At 44.0% G+C, this 11,679-nt stretch overlaps 1 long non-coding RNA gene across 1 annotated transcript; it reads left to right on the top strand.

The window, feature by feature from the left end:
* Positions 1-1,484: 1,484 nt before the first annotated feature.
* Positions 1,485-9,754, top strand: LOC115460226. The gene is made up of 3 exons (XR_003940424.1): positions 1,485-1,558; positions 2,008-2,095; positions 9,647-9,754. It is a non-coding gene; the product is annotated as an uncharacterized LOC115460226 (long non-coding RNA).
* Positions 9,755-11,679: the final 1,925 nt, after the last annotated feature.

Consider the following 11,679-nt stretch of genomic DNA (forward strand, 5'->3'; position numbering starts at 1 on the left):
TCGGTCCTAATTGGATGAAAGATAAGAAAAGTTAGAATTTGGGTATAATTGGATATCTGTGCCAATTTTGACGAAAGTGCAGGTGGGAAAGTGAAATGTCTATAGGAATCTATGGGACCAAAAAAGTATAAAAGGTCTGCTACCTAAGCAGTGCGGGGGTGAGACGGAGAAGAAGCCAGTGATCTATGAAGGCACATGTCATCTGTTGTGAAGTGCTGTTCTACCTGATTGTCTGTACTGCCTTTGGGTAAGATGCTTTTGCTAATAAACTATCTTACTATATCTTTTGAATACTGGGTTTCCTCCTAATTACTGAATTTGCTACTGTCTAGACTGTAAATCTGTCATGAGCAGATACAAGGTTAGAGTAATTAAGTATTTAGAGGGGATATGAAGTTCTTTCCAGGTCAGTAGAAAGCCCATGCCGCTGCTGCCCAAACAGAAGAGGCAGATCCAATAGATAAACACCTTCTCTGTACCTTTTCTAATTCCACTATAAATTTGGAACTTTGTAAGTCTAAGTGCTTTGAAATGCGGTGACCAGAACTGCACACAGTATTCGAGGTGTGGTCGCACCAAGGAGCGATTAAAAAAAAGCATTATAACATTATTCCATTCCTAATAATAAAGTTCATATTTATTTATTTGTAGCATTTGTATCCCACATTTTCCCACCAATTTGCAGGCTCAATGTGGCTTACATTTGCCGTAATGGCGATTGCCATTTCTGGGTAGCAGAGTTACAAATGGTATTGCTTTAATGTGCTTACATACATGGTAGCAAACATGGAGCATAACATATATGGAATAGATCATGGTGTGTGTGTGTGTGTATATATATATATATATATATATATATATATATATATATATATATATATATATATAACATGTGCATACATACATGGTAAAGAGAAAAATTGTGGTAGTGCATGAAGGCTCCTGAGTAGTAGATTGGTTAGTAACATGCAGGTCGTCGACTAAACAGAGTCCCTATTCCATCCGCATAAGATTTAAGTGAATTGCTTAATCATTAATATCATAGAGGTTAATCAGTCATGTGTTAAGAGTTCGGTTTTGTGTAGATCGTGTATAGTTTCGTTATGATACGCGCATAAACTTGAATGCAATCGAAAGCCTATTGCAAACCGCGGCTCTGAATGAGACGGGCGCAGTCTCTCTCCTTTAGCATTTCCAAAGCTAAATCCTGCACCCTTCCTCCAGGCAGCTCCTGGCTAACCCCAACACAAGGACGTCAGTGAGGTCAAAGCCGGCCCGATATATCAATGTTTCCAAACGCGATGAAGCAAAAACATACAATAACCAACAACCCCAGCCCGCAGTACAACATCTCTCCCCCCCTCCCCCTCCTGTCCTAAACTCGTCTTTCCCGCTAAAGATAGCCAGCGGCAGCACGTGACACAAGATACCTGCAGCGACCAACCCCCAGAGCCGTCTCTCTGCCGCGTCCCACCCTAATCTGACGCTATTCCTGTTTCCGGGCGGGACGGACGCGGAAGAGAGAAACAAACAGGGAAGACCCTAAATTTAGTCGCAGGTAGTTTGGGTGACGGGCTGTTTTTTAGTGGAAAAGACAAGGTGGGACGAGGGACAGATGCCTGACCGGGGGAGGGCGTGGCGCACGGACTTGCGGACACTTGCACCTTCTTGTTGCATGCGTGTGAAGAGGAGCTGTGGACGTGCGAGGGCAACCTAATACGCGTGACTTTGGTATTTTTGCAGTGTTTGAGGGTGTGGTAATTGCTGTAATCTGGGTAGTCAGCTTGTATGGATGTGGGAAGGTTATGGCACCACCATTTTCTCTAGGCTCTTCTGGTCGACTTGTTTTCATGCTTCTGAACTTGTGTGATATTGTTTTGGTTTCCTATGGTGCTGTATTCTCTTTACCTATTTTGTGAAAAGAAAAGGTTTGTGCAAAATGTGAAACTATGGAGAAAAATTTAACCTGTTTTGTGTAATGTTTTGGCTGTTCACTTTTTACTTTAGGAAACAAAAACAACCATGGCAGACTGGAAGTCTTTTAACCCAGATGAGGATGAAGAAGAGGAGGAGGAAGAAGGGGCTGAAACTGGAGGTATAACTAGGACAGAGGGGTGTGATCTTGGGTAGAGGACGGAAAGGTACCTTAAACAATTTGAGTGATTTAACAAAGTTTGATCACATTGTCTTTGTATGTTATCTCATATTGTAGGGATGTAGCTTATGGTGGCCCCATATGGCTCAGCCCAGCATAGTAATAGAAATGTAGGTGGTGGAGGGCTATAGGAAAGTTTTAAAGGAATACTTGGAGTTTAATATTGAATCAGGGCCTTCACTCAACACGGTGTAGGATGCCATGAAGGTGGTGACCAGAGGTTATTTTTTGCAATAACTAGTAAGCGCTCGCGTAAAGCTCAGATAGCGAGATGTATGGAGAGAATTCACGTCTTGGAGGAGCAGCATAAGGCTAATCTCAGATTTTGCATGAGCTGCGCGAGCAGAGATTACAGTTAGATTCCATCTATTCGGATCAACTTAGTCATATGCAAGCGAAATATCAGGTGGGTTCGTATGAATTTGCCAACAAAGCGGGTCGACTCCTTGTAGTGCGATTATGTAGGCAAAAAGTAGAGCGTATGGTTACTCAGGTAAAGGATGGTAAGGGGGGTGCGTTGCGTACTTCCGAGCTTATCCATTGGCCTTTTGGGGACTTTTATCAAGCCTTGTATGCACAGGAGATTAATCCTTCTTTGGAGACAATAGAAGAGTATTTGGCAGACAGCGATCTCTCTACCTTGACATGTCAGCAGCAGGCCCTGTTGGACAAACCGGTTACCCCATTAGAGATACAGGAAGCCATTCATAGTCTCCCTTCTTATATGTCTCCGGGGTTAGATGGGTTTCCTAACGAGTTTTATAAGAAATTTGCCATGGAGCTGCCACCGCTCCTTGCGGATGTATTCAACCAGGTGGGTGCAGGGGAGTCTTTGCCACTGTCTATGAGGGATGTGTGGATAGCGGTGCTGCCCAAACCAGATAAGGATCACACGGAATGTGGCTCATATCAGCCTGTTTCGGTTTTGAGTGCAGATGTTAAAATACTAGCAAAGTCTTGGTGAATCCTTTGGCCCCGCTGCTCCCGGTACTTATACACCCTGATCAGGTGGGATTTGTGTCATATAGAAAGGCAATGGATAATATCATACGGGTGTTGGACCTCATGCATTTGGCTAAAAGGGCCCAGGGGCCTCTGTGTCTCCTTGGATTGGATGCGGAAAAAGCCTTCGACAGGGTTCATTGGCCCTTTATGTACAAGGTCCTGGAGGCTTTTGGGTTTGGGGTACAGTTCCGGGTATGAATACAAGCATTTTATGACTCCCCTAGAGCGTGTGTGAGGGTCAGTGGGAGTAACTCGGAGATGTTTGCTTTGTATAGAGGAACTCGCCAGGGATGTCCTTTGTCTCCTTTTATTATTTGCTATGGTGATGGAGCCTTTTGCCTCTAGGGTGCGAATGAATCCAATCATCTCGGGAGTTAATATTGCGGGCAGGGCGCAAAACTGTCTCTTTTCGCTGATGATGTTTTGTTGTTTGTAACCCGGCCCTTGACCACGTTTCCTTGCCTTCTAAATGTTATAGAGGAGTATGCGGCAGTATCCGGGTTCAAAGTGAATATGACAAAGTCGGAGGCATTAAACGTCGCTCTTCCTGTGGAATTAGAGGATTCTTTGAAGTCTTCTTTCCCATTTCGCTGGGCTAAAAAGGGAATTCGTTATTTGGGGGTGAATGTGACCTCAAATCTTTCTGAGCTTTTCTCAGCTAACTGTAAGGGTTTGGCTAGAGTTATTGCAACAGATCTGGGGAAGTGGGGGGACATGGCTTTCTTGGTTTGGTAGGATAGCCATTGTTAAGATGAATGTTTTGCCGCGTCTGCTATACTTATTCCAAGTCCTTCCTGTGATGATGCCCAGGCGATTTATTGCCGCTCTACAGGATCGCATTGTGCTTTTCGTCTGGGCAGGGAAGCGCCCGCAGTTGTCGCGTTCTCTTCTTTATCAAGAGAGAAGGAAGGGAGGGATGGGAGTCCCTAACCTTATATGGTATTATAGAGCAGCGCAAGGGAAGGCAGCTGTTGAATGGTATCAGGACTATCCAGATAGGCAATGGGTGCATCTGGAGCAGCATTCATTGGGCCAGAGGCCGTTGGGGGTGCTTATGTGGCTTCCAAGGTTGCATAGATCGCTGGGGGAGGGATTGTGCTCATCCATATCTGTTACACTTCACTACGGGGATAGCCTTTTTCCAAATAAAAGATGTCCTATCCCGTTTGTCGCCTATAGCGTTTAATCCTTTGTTTTTGCCTGGTGACACAAGAGGAGTATTCACGAGATGGTATGGGGAGGGCTTGCGAACTTGGGGTCAAATGTTCGAGGCGGATGTGTTGTTGTCCTTTTCTGCCTTGACAAAGAGGTACCCAGTGGTGGGGAAGGATGAATTCGCGTATCGCCAGCTGTCTCATTTTCTCAGGACGGCGGCAATAAATGTGGTAATGGGAAGGGAAAAGTTAGGTTTGGAAGAGATCTGTGAAAAGCGCACTTCATCTAGAGGTCTGATTGGCTGTTTATATAAATGTAGTAGCGCACAGGCTCCACTTTATACACTTCACAGGTTGGCAGAGGGAGCTGGGTATGGCCTTGGGAGATGCAGGATGGGAGAGGATAGAGCGGGCGGTGGCAAAGGTGTCATCTCATGTACCCTTTAAAGAGAATGCAGTGAAAGTGCTGTATAGATGGTACCTTACTCCTTAACACCTCCAGCGTATATATCCAGACTCCTCAGGCTTGTGTTGGAGGCGGTGTGGTAATAGGGGAACAATGGGGCATGTGTGGTGGCATTGTGTAAAAGTCAGAGCGTTCTGGAAATCAATACATAGTAGGCTGCAGAGCTGGCTGGGTTGCACAGTTAATTGGGCCCCCGAGATCTTTCTCTTTTCTGTAAAGGCAGGGGGGTCTAACACCTGCTCATCAGGCACTGTTGAGGCATGCACTGTGTGAGCAAGGGTGGTCATAGCCTGTTACTGGAAACGGGCTGTGGTTCCTCCATAGAGATAGCTCTATAAATTGAAGTATGTCTGTGAAATTGAGAGACTCTTAGAGCGCAGACAACAGCAGAGTAAATGGTATTCTGTTTGGAAGCCTTTTCTTCTAAGTGCTCAGAGTGTGTAGTGAGAGTTGTGACAGTGGTGAATGGAAGGATGTGTTAAGTGACCTCCCTAGGGTATGGCTGGGGGGAGGGATGGGGGGAGATGGGTGGGTGTTGAGGGGGGGGAAGTATTTTCCAGTTAAAAACTTTAAAAAAAAATTATGAAGTTCCTTATGTTTCTTAGCGGGACATTGAAATGTGGAAAAGAGGTGCCTAAGTTGCATGTAAATGCCTGTTTCAATTCAGCAATTATGTATTATACGTACTGCTACATGAGCTTTCTGTTATGTTTTAATGGATAATAAAGACTTCATGAAATAAAAAAAAAAAAAAGAAAGGAGAGGGATGGAAGGAAGGAAGGAAATGTTGAAGAGAGCTAAGAAGGAAGAGGAAAAAAAAAGATGGTGAGATGATGAATACAGAGGGTGGACAATGTGTTCCTGCAGTGTACAGTGGTTTCAGATGGAGAAACAGATTAGGAAGGGAGAGTACCAAGAAGAGAAAGTGTACTGGATCCATAAGTAGTAACTGGGAGAAAAATAAATGTAAAGAAAAAAAAAAGATATAGCAGAATTAGAAAAGGTTCAAAGAAGAGTGACCAAAATTATAAAGGGGATGGAACTCCTCTCATATAATAGGCTAAAGAGGTTAGGGCTCTTCATCTTGGAAAAGAGACAGCTGAGGGAAGATATGATTGAGGTCTACACCACTCAGGATTTTGTAGAACGAGTAGAAGTGAATCAATTTTTTACTCTTTCAAAACCGAGGACACTCGATGAAGTTATATGGAAATACTTTTAAAACAAATAGGAGGAACTATTTTTTCACTCAAAGAATAGTTAAGCTCTGGAACTCGCTGCCAGAGGATGTAGTAACAGCAGTTAGCATGTCTGGGTTTAAAACGGGTTTGGACAAGTTCCTGAAGGAAAAGCCTCGCCTCACCCTATGCTTGGAATAAACTTCCTGAGCCCTTGCGCCAAGCCCCCTCCCTACCCATCTTCAAATCCTTGCTCAAAGCACACCTCTTCAGTGTTGCCTTCGGCACAGGGCTGTGCCAACACGGTAAGCGAGGTAAGCACGGCAGGAGGGCGCCGTCCTCTGGGGGGGCGCCCCGCCGCACCATGCTTATCTCGCCCTTCTGCTCCCATGTCCCAACTGCCCGCCCTCTTCTCCCCCCCCAACAAGATCCCTTTTAAATTTAAATGACGTCAGAAGAAGGCGGGACATTGAGCGAAGGGAAGACTAGTAAAGACGGGAGCGCCACCTCCTTCACTGACGCTGCGCCTTCGCTGCCGGACGGAGGTAAATTTAAAAGGGATCTTGGGGGGGGGGAGAAGAGGGCGGGCAGGCAGTTGGGACATGGGAGCGGGAGGGCAGGGGAGAGAGGAGCGTGGATGGGAGGGCAGCGATCATTTTCACGGGGGGGGGGAGGGGGCGCGCGGGCCAACTGTTCGTCTGCGGGGGGCGCTGGGGGCACCAACTGATCTTCTGCAGGGGGGCGCCACAGACCCTTGGCACGGCCCTGCTTCGGCACCTAACCTTATACCTATTCAGGAAATCTAGACTGCCCCTATTTGACTGACTGTACATTTGTCCTTTAGATTGTAAGCTCCTTGAACAAGGACTGTCCTTCTATGTTAAACTGTACAGCGCTGCGTAACCCTAGTAGCGCTTTAGAAATGTTTAGTAGTAGTTGTAGTACTTATTGAGACAGCTATGGAGAAGCCACTGCTTGCCCTGGAATTGGTAGCGTGGAATGTTACTCTATATGGTTTCTGCCAGATACTTGTGACCTGGATTGGCCGCTATTGGAAACAGGATACTGGGCTAGATGGACCATTGATTTGATCCAGTATGGCTATTCTTATGTTTTAGGCTATTGCTCCTTGAGTCGCAGTTTGGCTTGGGACCCCATGGGATGGGGGCCCAGGGCAGTTGCCCAGGTTGCGCCATTGTAATGCCAACCATGCTTGAAATCTTTTTTTAAATCACTACACACTCATTTTGTTTTGATTTCATTTTATTAATATTTGCTCATCTTCTACAATACTAGGCAGATCATAATCAGCTATTCACAAATATAATTAATACATCTAAAATGTAACTAAATAGTTATATTTTTTTTTTGTTACATTTGTACCCCGCGCTTTCCCACTCATGGCAGGCTCAATGCGGCTTACATGGGGCAGTGGTGTGTTAAGTGACTTGCCCAGAGTCACAAGGAGCTGCCTGTGCCTGAAGTGGGAATCGAACTCAGTTCCCCAGGACCAAAGTCCACCACCCTAACCACTAGACCACTCCTCCACTCCTATTTTAGCTTCTGATTGTTTTGTCTCGCATCACATCACTCACAATATAAATTCACAAAATGATATGGCAAGACCGAAAATATAAAGTTCTCTGCTTATGAAACCTCGTATAATCTTCTACACAAAGCTCAAGATAAAGAGAATTCCTAATCCTGGGAACTACTTCAATAGAGAGAGCATGTGATCTTGTCATTTCTATAGCAAAGAAACAAATAATTGACAAGATCACATGCTTTTTTAGGATTTGGAACAACCAGCAACTCTTGTTGGCTGGAATACAAGGATTGTGTTTCTGATGTCTAGAGTCCAAGTTTGACTATGGAAAGAAATGTAACATCCTAAAGGGCAAATGTAGGCATTTGAACTTTGCCAGTCACTGGCAATCAATGTAAACTCACTAAATTAGACATTATATACCTCAAAAATATAAGCTGTTCTCAGCAACCTCAATTGCCAGGCCAGCAGGATGGAGATGCATATGAACGGCTGTCTGGGAGAAAAACTTGAGTTTGAAACTGTAAAAGTTGCTCTTCCCTGCACCCTGGACTCAGCGATGTGTGTCTCCTTCTTTCCTCACCCCCCCCCCCCCCCCCCACCTGAGTTGCAAGGGGGACCTCCTGTCTCTCAAATAGGATTCCCTTTCAAGTTCTTCTCTAAGCTGGTGCTCTAAGGAGAACCCTTGGCCCATGGTGTTGGTAAGAGTCATTAATGTGGCCCACATTGAAAAAAATAAAGCCTGCCCACCCCTGTCTTAAAACTATGCACAGTCCCAGTCAGAACCTAACTGTTCTTTTCCTAATGTTTAGAAAAACAGCAAAGTTGCTTTGACAGAAAAAAAAACTTACACCTTAAAACGTTTTTTGGCTTAATAAAGGTGTCTAGTCCTTTCATCTCAATACTCTCCACTTCTCCCAACTACTCATAGCACCCCAGACGTTAAACTCTCCATATCTGACAACCTAAAAATACTTGGAGTAAAGATTGATAACCCTTTATCATTCGAAAACCATGCTACATTCATCACAAAAAAAAAAAAAGTTTAATATGATGTGGATTTTGAAACAAGTGAAATCATACCTTTCCCTGGACACCTTTCGGAACCTAGTACAATCCACAGTACTCATGCACACAGATTACTGCAACAGTGTTTTCATAGGATGTAAGGCCCTAATCCTGAAGAAACTTCACACTACCCAAAACACGGCAGCCAGACTTATCTTTGGCAAGTCAAGATTCGATAGCGCAACACCTCTTCGAGAGAAGCTTCATTGGCTCCCCATCAGAGAAAGAATACATTTAAAGTCCACACTCTGATTCATAAGATCATATATGAAGAATCCCCTAACTACATGAATAACCTCATCGACTTCCCAACCAGAAATAGATCATCCTCTTCTCGTATTTACCTCAATTTACACCTTCTCAACTGCAAAGGTATTAAATACAAGACCTCCTATGCATCTAGTTTCTCTTTTTTGAGCAGCCAGCTTTGGAGCGCTCTGCCAAGATCCATCTGAACAATGAACGACCATCTACCATTCAGAAAAATGTTGAAGACCCATCTCTTCAAGAAACCTTACCCTAATGACCCAACTTAACTTTTTAAGCCCATCCACATGATTCCTGCCACAATGATTATTATACCTTTGACCATGTCTCACAATCTCCTTATGCTCATTCCTCAATCTCTTCCTCTCCATCCTTCCTACTCCTTACCCCTCCCAATCTCTTCTCCTTTTGCTCATCCTATCTTTGTTTACCTCTCCATGCTTAATTTACATATGCTCAAAACCCTGCTACTACTATGTTTACTACAACTTGTAACATTCTCCTTCAGACTTTGTAATTCTATTTACTATGTAAGCCGCATTGAACCTGCTATGTGTGGGAAAGCGCGGGGTGCAAATGTAATTAATAATAATAATATTCTTACCACTGAAATACATTGGCTTCTTTTAAAGAAAAACAGGAGAAGAGGGTATGGAGTATTAAAACTTGAAATGAGTTTAGCCTTGCTCTGCCATTGATGAGTCAGTCCTTTCAAGAACTGGACATGTGTTTTCTGAAACTGTAAAACATCATGGGCTTTTTGAATGACAGATTCTGAGGGCATCATATTATTGCTCTGTTTTACAGGGGACTATCGATTCTCTGGCCGGGACAGTTTGATTTTCTTAGTTGATGCCTCCAAAGCTATGTTTGAAAACCTAAATGAGGATGGGAACACTTGTTTTGACATAACCATTCAGGTAAGGCAAGACATGTATCAGCTCAGTACTGTAACCTGGAAGGTTCTTGCTGAAGCAGAAATGCACCTTTATGTGTGTGTGTTTTTCTTTTTTAACTTTAGATGTTGAGGTTTTGGGTTTTTTGTTGTTTTTTTTAATTCTCCCAAATTACATCATAACGTTTCACAACACCCCCCTCCCTACACACTGGAAGTGAAAACCTGGCAAGCTTGGGAAGGAGCATAGTTAGCAATGTTTTTTTGCATATGTCTCGAAGTTCAACGTGAATTACATCAAGAGAACTGAAACAATAGTCAGGAATTAAAATAAAAATATCAGTCAAAAAACATTAGTAATCAAACTTTAAAAATAAGCTTTATTGAACAAAAATTATTTTATTTTTATTAGGATTTATTTACCGCCTTTTTGAAGGAATTCACTCAAGGCAGTGTACAGCAAGAATAAGTCAAACATAAGCAATAGGATATGTCTCCAATTACAGCCCACAGGGGAAAAGATAGGACCACTGTTGTAGTTGGCGACTCAATCAGGCATGTAGATAGCTGGGAGGCTGGTGGACGTGAGGATCGCCTGGTGACTTGCCTGCCTGGTGCGAAGGTGACGGACCTTACGCGGCACCTAGACAAGATTTTAGATCGTGCTGGGGAGGAGCCGGCTGTCTTGGTACACGTGGGTAACAACGACGTAGGAAAATGTGGGAGAGAGGTTCTGGAAGCTAAATTTAGGCTTTTAGGAAGGAAGCTCAAATCCAGATCCTCTAGGGTAGCATTTTCTGAAATACTACCTGTTCCACATGCAGGGCCCAAGCGACAGGCAGAGATCCAGAGTCTCAACGCGTGGATGAGACGATGGTATGGGGAGGAGGATTTTGGATTTGTCAGGAACTGGTCCAAGAAAACAAGAAGGCAGATGATCCGCAAAATCCAATGTGGAAGTAAACAAAAGAGCAAATCGCTAGGTGGTATTAATCAGACTTTATTGGAGAAATAATCGCCCGACACAGACTGTGTTTCGCCCCTGACGCAGCCCTTGTGGGCGAAACACAGTCTGTGTCGGGCGATTATTTCTCCAATAAAGTCTGATTAATACCACCTAGCGATCTGCTCTTTTGTTTGTCAGGAACTGGTCAGCATTCTGGGGAAGGGAGAGCCTATTCCGATCTGATGGGCTTCACCTTAACCAGGGTGGGACCAGGCTGCTGGCGTCAACTTTTAAAAAGGAAATAGAGCAGCTTTTAAACTAGAAACGGGGGGAAGGCCGACAGTCGCTCAAAAGCGCATGGTTCGGGAGAAGGTATCTTTTGAGGATATCACCCAGATAGGGAAAAAAAGGGTTACTTGTGAGTAAGGATGACAAAGAAATCATAGAGGATCAGATGGACTAAAATAAAATTAATGACCAGACAGAAGACAACATATTAATAATGCCATGTATTAAACATAATAAAAACGGAACAAGCATACATTGAAATGTCTATACGCAAATGCCAGGAGCCTGAGGCATAAGATGGGAGAGCTGGAGTACATTTCACACAATGAAAAACTGGATATTCCATATCATCAAGCTGATCAATCCATAGACTGGTGGGTTGTGTCCATCTACCAGCAGGTGGAGATAGAGAGCAAACTTTTGCCTCCCTATATGTGGTCATGTGCTGCCGGAAACTCCTCAGTATGTTCTCTATCTCAGCAGGTGGTGGTCACACACAGCAGCAGCTCTGGCTAGGCCTCCAAGCCTAATTCTTAGGTTTTGTTGAGTGCCTGGGGTTGAGGGCTCTTCTTGAGCAAGTGCAAACCTGGTGGCGCCAGGTCCCTCCTTTTCTCCCCCCTCCCGCTGGCTCCGTTAAAAAAAAAAAAATAAATAAAAATTTTTGAACGTCCTTAAAGGCGTTTATTTCGACGTTTATTTAAACGTTTATTG

This window comes from Microcaecilia unicolor, chromosome 1 (assembly GCF_901765095.1).
Source record: "Microcaecilia unicolor chromosome 1, aMicUni1.1, whole genome shotgun sequence".
NCBI classification, from domain to species: domain Eukaryota; kingdom Metazoa; phylum Chordata; class Amphibia; order Gymnophiona; family Siphonopidae; genus Microcaecilia; species Microcaecilia unicolor.